The sequence below is a fragment of the Apium graveolens genome, chromosome 9 (assembly GCF_009905375.1).
Source record: "Apium graveolens cultivar Ventura chromosome 9, ASM990537v1, whole genome shotgun sequence".
NCBI classification, from domain to species: Eukaryota; Viridiplantae; Streptophyta; class Magnoliopsida; order Apiales; family Apiaceae; genus Apium; species Apium graveolens.
In genome coordinates, this window is record NC_133655.1 from 274,514,056 (window position 1) to 274,521,738 (window position 7,683).

The window sequence follows — 7,683 nt, forward strand, 5'->3', positions numbered from 1 at the left end:
AACTGAATGACTAGTAAAGCCTGAATGACTAAATCGAACTCAGTACTTAAAAGTTGTACTTGAAATCTTTTTTATCTTATTAACTATATGGTCCCATGTGTGTTTTTTAGATATTTACGTGTTAGTTTAAAAGAAAATAAAATGTGTACGTCTTGTTGTTTGTTTGTTTGGATAAGTGATAGTTAAACTAAGATAATTCAATATTTTCAAAGGATAAGCATATTAATTTTTAGCACAACTCAAACTCTTATCTCTTAATGGCTATAAAAATTAAACGTGAAGCTCATCATGAGTACTTGGAAAACAGTTACACTCTATATTCTTCTTTTCACTCCTTTTTACATAAAGTGTATTATTGAACGTGTGTGTAGTTTGCTAACTTTTCTAAATGAATATCGTCATGCATGCACATATGTGATATTATAGTGTTGTCTAGAGTTGTTAGCTTTTCCTATTAATTATAGGTTGTATCATATATGAGATATTAATACCATGGGATGCCATGTGATGACATGCAGATTTGTTTACATGAGGAGTTATCAAACCAAATTAAACCATTTGTGATTATTTTTTTTGACATGTAATATCTAATCTTTTGCCGAGAAATTAGTTTCGAATACATGCTATTAATATGATGGTTGTTCGTGAAATTATCGCATGCAATTTTTATAGTAATATTAAAATTTTATATTTTATTATTCTTTCCGATTAAAGGTTTTTACTAAAGACGTAAATGTATTTTGATTATTCTATTTATTTATTTATTAGTTTTTTTTGGATCCTAGATTTGCTAAACATGGGATATGGTGCTAGCCTTCCACTCGTCTAAATCTTTTAAATATAATTAGAAGTCTATGTTTAGCTGATAAATTGAATTGGCATATGTTAATTTATTAATCAGTTTGATTCGTACACCTTTTATAACTAAATAATATATATTTATATTAATAGCGTATGTTACATGCATGCAAACAGTCCCTCGGGTCATGCTTGATAGCTCCCGTCATGGTTCACTTTGTTAGTATTTTTTTTGAACATATAATTAATGGACACTACATCTATGTTATGGTCAAGACTAAATATATTATATTATTAGACCAAGATTTTGGTTGTGTGTTTTTATTAATTTGGTATATGCCTATACTAATTATAAAATTCTATTATGTGCTTGCCTGATTGGGTCGGCTAATATAATTTCTATTATGTTAATATATTTGTATAGGATTCATCGGTGCAGATCTAATACGTGCTTATTGCGATTAATCGAATAAGGTAAGTTAACTTTCCGTACTTACTGAATATTGTTTAAATGTTTTTATATTTAAAATATTTTTAAATATTTTTGTTACGTAAATTTGGATCAAGGAATATTTTAGTTATTAGAAATTCCCAGTCAGCTATGACATTTGAACCCGTTAGTAATTGCGTATAGTTCCAGAACTAGATTACGATACCTTGCTAGGGTGTGCTTCGCATAATTTATGATACCTTAGTGAGGGGCGCATTACCGACATCTATGAACCTATGAAACTATGTCACCAGGTTCTCGTGACCGTAGCGAACTGCGGAATTTATTATGTCTTTATTTTTGAAACTGTGATTTATGGACTACGGATATTCTGAATTATGATTTATGAAATATGTTACAAACTCACTTGGTCCTCTGGTTAGTTCGATAGTTTTCTTGCTGGGCTCTTTAGCTCATTACTTACAAATTTTCAGGTGTTTAGCTTTTGGATCATCTCAAGGGTGTACTGATTTGAGCTTGCTTGGAATAATATTTTAGTGATTATGTTTGTATTGGAAATTATTTCTCCCTGGATTTGACTTTATTTCCAGTTTAGATGATTTTATTCCTGTCTTGGATTTTAGAACTTTATGGACAATTAGAAACTTATTTTAAATATGAATAAAATTTGTAGTTTTAGTTTTGATATTTAAATATAATATATTGTCAGAAAAGTCGGGCTATTATATCATGACTATTCAGTCTGATCTAAAATATAAAAAGAACAAGAAGGCTGAAGATGTGGAGATGATAAAGATCTTAGACATATACCTGCTAAATCCTGACACCATGTTGCCAACCATTCAGTTCAATTTAAAAGATGACAAGGATGATGATGAACAGAAGCATGATGAATAAAAACCTTCTGGCTCAAATCCAAGTCATTCTTCAAGGGCAACTGGTAGCAATGACAAGAAGCAGGATGAGATGAAGGGAGATGACAAGAAGAGAGGAGAAGAGAGAAGGAGAAAGAAATGACAAGATGGCTCAGAACCACAACAATAAACCCTAAAAATCCAAATTAACCAAACTCAACCCTGTAAGCCAACAAACTCAAACACTAAACCACCTCAAACCTCAAAGCCTAAATACTTGTACAAACAAACTGCTAACACCTTTCTGAAAATACCGGTCACATCAAATCAAACATTTCTCAAGAAAATCTCAAACCTACCTTTTGTTAAGCCATCAACCAAAATTCACTACAAGTCGGTTGGGAGAAACCTAAGAAAATGCAAGTTACCGAGAAGGCCATCTGGAATTATTATAATCAAAGTGATATTCTACCTCTAAACTGGTGCATCTCAGATGAAGACTACTTTCAAAAATTAGCTGAAGAAATGGTCAGAGTTTGGGTTGTAACACTAAGAGAAGTAAGAATCTACTATCAGGATGGGTCCTCACATTTCTTGGCAGCAATTTAATGGACACCATCTCTCCCACAGAAATCAAAAGAGTGATAAGCTTACTAAAGGATAAGGATACTGCAACTAAGGCATGGAGATCTGTTTTGGCTGAATGGTTGGTAGAAAGGGAAGAAAGAAGAGAAATGAACAAGGCTGAAAGTTAGGAAAGAAAGAGAAAGTATGATGAGGAGATAGAAATGTACATTCAAAAATCTGAAGATCTCAAGATAAGGGGGATGAGTAGAGTAACCAAAGATGGAAAATTTCTGAATGTCAAAGATGGCACATTTTCAAGATTTAGGATTGATTTACTGAGTAGTTATTCAATACATGACAAATTCAAACTTGTGGAAGCTTTAAGAGGGACACCAATCATAGAGGAACTGGAAATTCTTGTACACCTGAAGGACCTCATTAGAGAAGAAACACGAGATGATACATTTGTCTGATGTATGTATCTGTTAAATTCAAAGAAATCACCTAATGTATAAATATTATTTTTGTGTCAAATTATTTGTATGGTCTAATTTTTCATTGTAGCTTGGGGTTAGTCTTGTTAACAGACATAAATTTGTGATAAGAAATCTTCTCACAAATTGGGGGAGATTGTTGTACAAGACATGCCCGTGCTATAACAAGACTAAGTCAAATTGACAACCCTAAGTAAGTTGTATGATAATCTAAATTTGCATTAAGTACTGTAGCATTTAAGTCTGTAAAAGTGTAATTAGATTAGACTGAAGTAATTTTTCTGTCAATAGTCTCAAGCTTAAGAATAAACTCTGGAAGAAGATCATGCCTTAGCGAAAGTGTGAAGAAGCTTGGAGTTGACTAAATCTATTTTAGGAAAAACATTCTAAGTCAAGAAATCTACAAGTCACAGATTAAGTCTTATAGAGAAGTCATTCAAGAAGTCCAGAATGACTTATCGAGAAGTCAGGAAAAGCTTATAGAGAAGACTCAGAGATATCGACAAGCTAAATGAGGATATGAAGATTGGAGATATCGACAAATTATTTCTTTACTAGAGAACTCTGAGATATCGACAAGTCAAAATGTCACTAGAGAACTCAGAGATATCGATAAGTAAATTCTACATACAAAGAAATGGAGACCTCGATAAGTCAAGTTCATTCGAGGACACAGAGATCTCGATAAGTCAAGTTCATTCGAGGATTCAGAGATCTCGATAAGTCAAGATTATACTCGAGAACTCAGAGATCTTAACAAGCCTATTTCATATTCGAGAACTTAGAGACTTCGATAAGTCATATCAACTATAGAGTAATAAGAGATCTCAATAAGTATAAATAAGTCATATCAACTATAGAGTAATAAGAGATCTCGATAAACCTTTATACTTATCGAGATGTCTAGTTCATAATATACCAAACTAGAAAATCTCGAAGTAAAACTCAAAGTACAAAGTGCATACCAGTTAAATATCCAAGATTATCAATCAACAAATAAATCAATCACTGATTTGAAAAGTCTACAGAAGTAGCTTGAAGAGTACAAGATCAAAGGTCAAGATTAACTGACAAAGTAAAGTCATAAACATGCACGATTTGCAAAGATACACTAAGCTAGAAATAGAAAGTTTTATTTAACTTAAAGTAGGGTTTAGTTCATGCTATTGCATGCTGAGTAAAACCAGTATGTACTGTTCTATAAAGTAAACACCGGATGCTTTGTTTTAGTTGTAACAAAATAGATCTAAATTCTTTTAACTCTCAAGAGAGAAGCTGAGTTCTTAACATACCAAGAACCCAGAAATTTGTTGTAAAACACTAGCTTGATTTTTATATAAAGTTAAGTGAGTTTTAAAAGATAGTGAGTTCATGTGCATGTTTTATTATTCCTGTTAAAACATATTAATTCTACAAGATAAATTATTTTGTTCCCCATTCATAACAGTTCAAAAAGTCATTAAATTATCTAAAACACATTCACCCCCTCTGTGTTGTAGTCATTACCCAATATATATGTAAGTATTTACATCCATATATGTTCATGAAGTATAAAATCTTGTTAAAGAAAATTTATTTTTCTTAAATTTTTTTTATTAACACGTCATGTTATGTTTATATAGTATTTATGATACTCAGTAGTCAGTACTCTCTGGTATGAATATAATTCTTTACTGGTCTCGGACTCTAAATCTACTAACATACCTTATAATTTTCCCTGCCTATTTTTCAACCTCATTTTTAACCAACAAGTGTAAGTGGTCACGACAAACCTGGGCTACTTCTGAGCCACCGTGACCATCATACACACCAAAATAGTCATAATTATTTGATTTTCACATTAAAAACCCCAAGTCTATGGTCAAAGCATCCTCCATATATTTCCTTCTTCCCTTCACCTAGATACTACCATATGAATCATAGTTCACAACTTTACCATTACGGTTTATTTGTTTATTTGTATCTAGTACATTATTTGTATTTTCGGACTTATTTTGGGGCAGAGCATGTGTCATTGTGTATTCATGTTTGAATTAACTATATCTTGGTTTCTCATCATTTCTAGATATAATTAGACTTATTTCAATAAAATTATGAGAAAATAACTCAATCAATTGTACTATTAATGCATCAGAATAGTACTCATAATCGGGAAGGGGTTAAAACAAATAGGAAGGGAGCTAGTAGAGACGTCTTAAATAAGTGGAAGACACGTCTAAGGTGATGATTAAGTATTTTTATAGTTTTTAATAATTGGAATTAAATATAGATGTGATGTAATGTGATTTCTAACCATCCTAATATATTTAGTTTTAATTAAAAAGAATTGTGTAAGTTTTATTCTAATATTATTTTGTATTAACTTATAATCACATGTGAAAACCTAAGGTTAATTTTAAATAAATTATTAAAAAAGATAAGTGATATTTTTATCTTTATTATTTAAATTTAATTAGAAAGAACATGTAAAAAATCCAAATCTTTACTTTCTTGGTGACTAAAATTATAAAATGTGTGTTATTATAAATTTAATTAACACATATAATTCTTTACATTTACAATCTCAAACATGACAAGAAAATAGAGACAATAATATCAGATGATAAAAATGTATTAACTATTCTCTATAGTTCTAAGTTATTATATATTTAAAACATGTATAAATTATATTGATATAAAAAATATTTAAACAATTGTACATAAGAAATGAGCCATCAATTTTAAAACAAAAATTTGGACTTTTTTGTCTACTTTCTATCAATTAAAATTGAGCAATAATTATGATACATTATTATTATTATTATTATTTGTAACTTAAATACAAATAAATGTGATATAATGTGATCCCTAACAATTCAAATAAATATTAGTTTTAATTAAAAAATGGTATAAGTTTCATTCTAATTCTACTTTGTATTAATTTTATAATCACATGTGAAACAGTAAAATTAACTTTAAATAAATTACTAGAAAAGATAAGTGATATTTTTATTTTTATTACTTAAATTTAATTATATAAAAAAAATCTAAATTTTACTTTTTGGTGACTAAAATCATAGAAAGCCGTGTTCTTATAAGTTTATTAAAACATATAAATCTTTAAATTTATAATCACAAAAATGATAAGATAATCCCTAACAATCCAAATAAATATTAGTTTTAATTAAAAAATGGTGTAAGTTTCATTCTAATGCTACTTTGTATTAATTTTATAATCACATGTAAAACGGTAAATTAACTTTAAATAAATTAATAGAAAAGATAAGTGATATATTTATTTTTATTATTTAAATTTAATTATATAAAAAAATCCAAATTTTACTTTCTTGGTGACTAAAATCATAGAAAGGTGTGTTCTTATAAGTTTAATTAACACATATAAATCTTTAAATTTATAATCACAAAAATGATAAGATAATAAAGAAAATAATCTCATATGATAAAAATGTATTAACTATTTTCTATAGTTCTAAGTTATCATATATTTAAAACATATTTAAAACATGTATAAATTGAATTGATATATAAAATATTGAAACAATTGGACATAAGAAATGAGCCATTAATTTTAAAATAACTATTTAGACTTCTTTATCTACTTTCTATCAATTAAAACTGAACAATAATTATGTTACATTATTATTATTTTTCAACTTAAATACAGATAAATGTGATATAATTTGATCCCTAACGATCTAAATAAATATTAGTTTTAATTAAAAAATGGTGTAAGTTTCATTCTAGTGCTACTTTGTATTAACTTTATAATCACATGTGAAACGGTAAAATTAACTTTAAATAAATTACTAGAAAAGATAAGTGATATTTTTATCATTATTAATTTAAATATAATTATATAAAAAAAATTCAAATTTACTTTCTTGGTGACTAAAATCATAAAAATGTGTGTTCTTATAAATTTAATTAACACATATAATTTTTTACATTTATAATCTCAAACATGATAAAATAATAAATGGAATAATCTTAGATGATAAAAATATATTAACAATTCTATATAGTCCTAAGTTATCATATTTTTTTAGGAATAAAGTTATCATATATTTGAAACATGTATAACAATTATATTTCAGTTAATTTTTAATTAATCAAATAAATTTTGATTTACTAGAAATTAATCTGCTCCAAAACATTAGTTGAGTTCTTGCTTTAGGATGAAGAGTTAAGCATTCCAATTTCACGTCTAGTGAAAGTTGCTTCATTCAAAGGTTTAGTAAAAATGTCAGCTAACTATTTTTCTATTGGAACAAAAATAAACTCAATGGTACCATTTATAGCATATTTCCTAATAAAATGATACCTTACATCAATGTGTTTTGTTCAAGAATGATTAACTAGATTAGCCACAATGAATATAACACTAGTATTGTCACACATAATTGAAATTTTGTGTAGCACTAGACCATAATCCATTAGTTGAGTCCTAATCCAAAGCACTTGAGCACAACAACTTTCAGCAGCTATGTATTCAGCCTCAGCCGTGGAAGTTGACACAAAT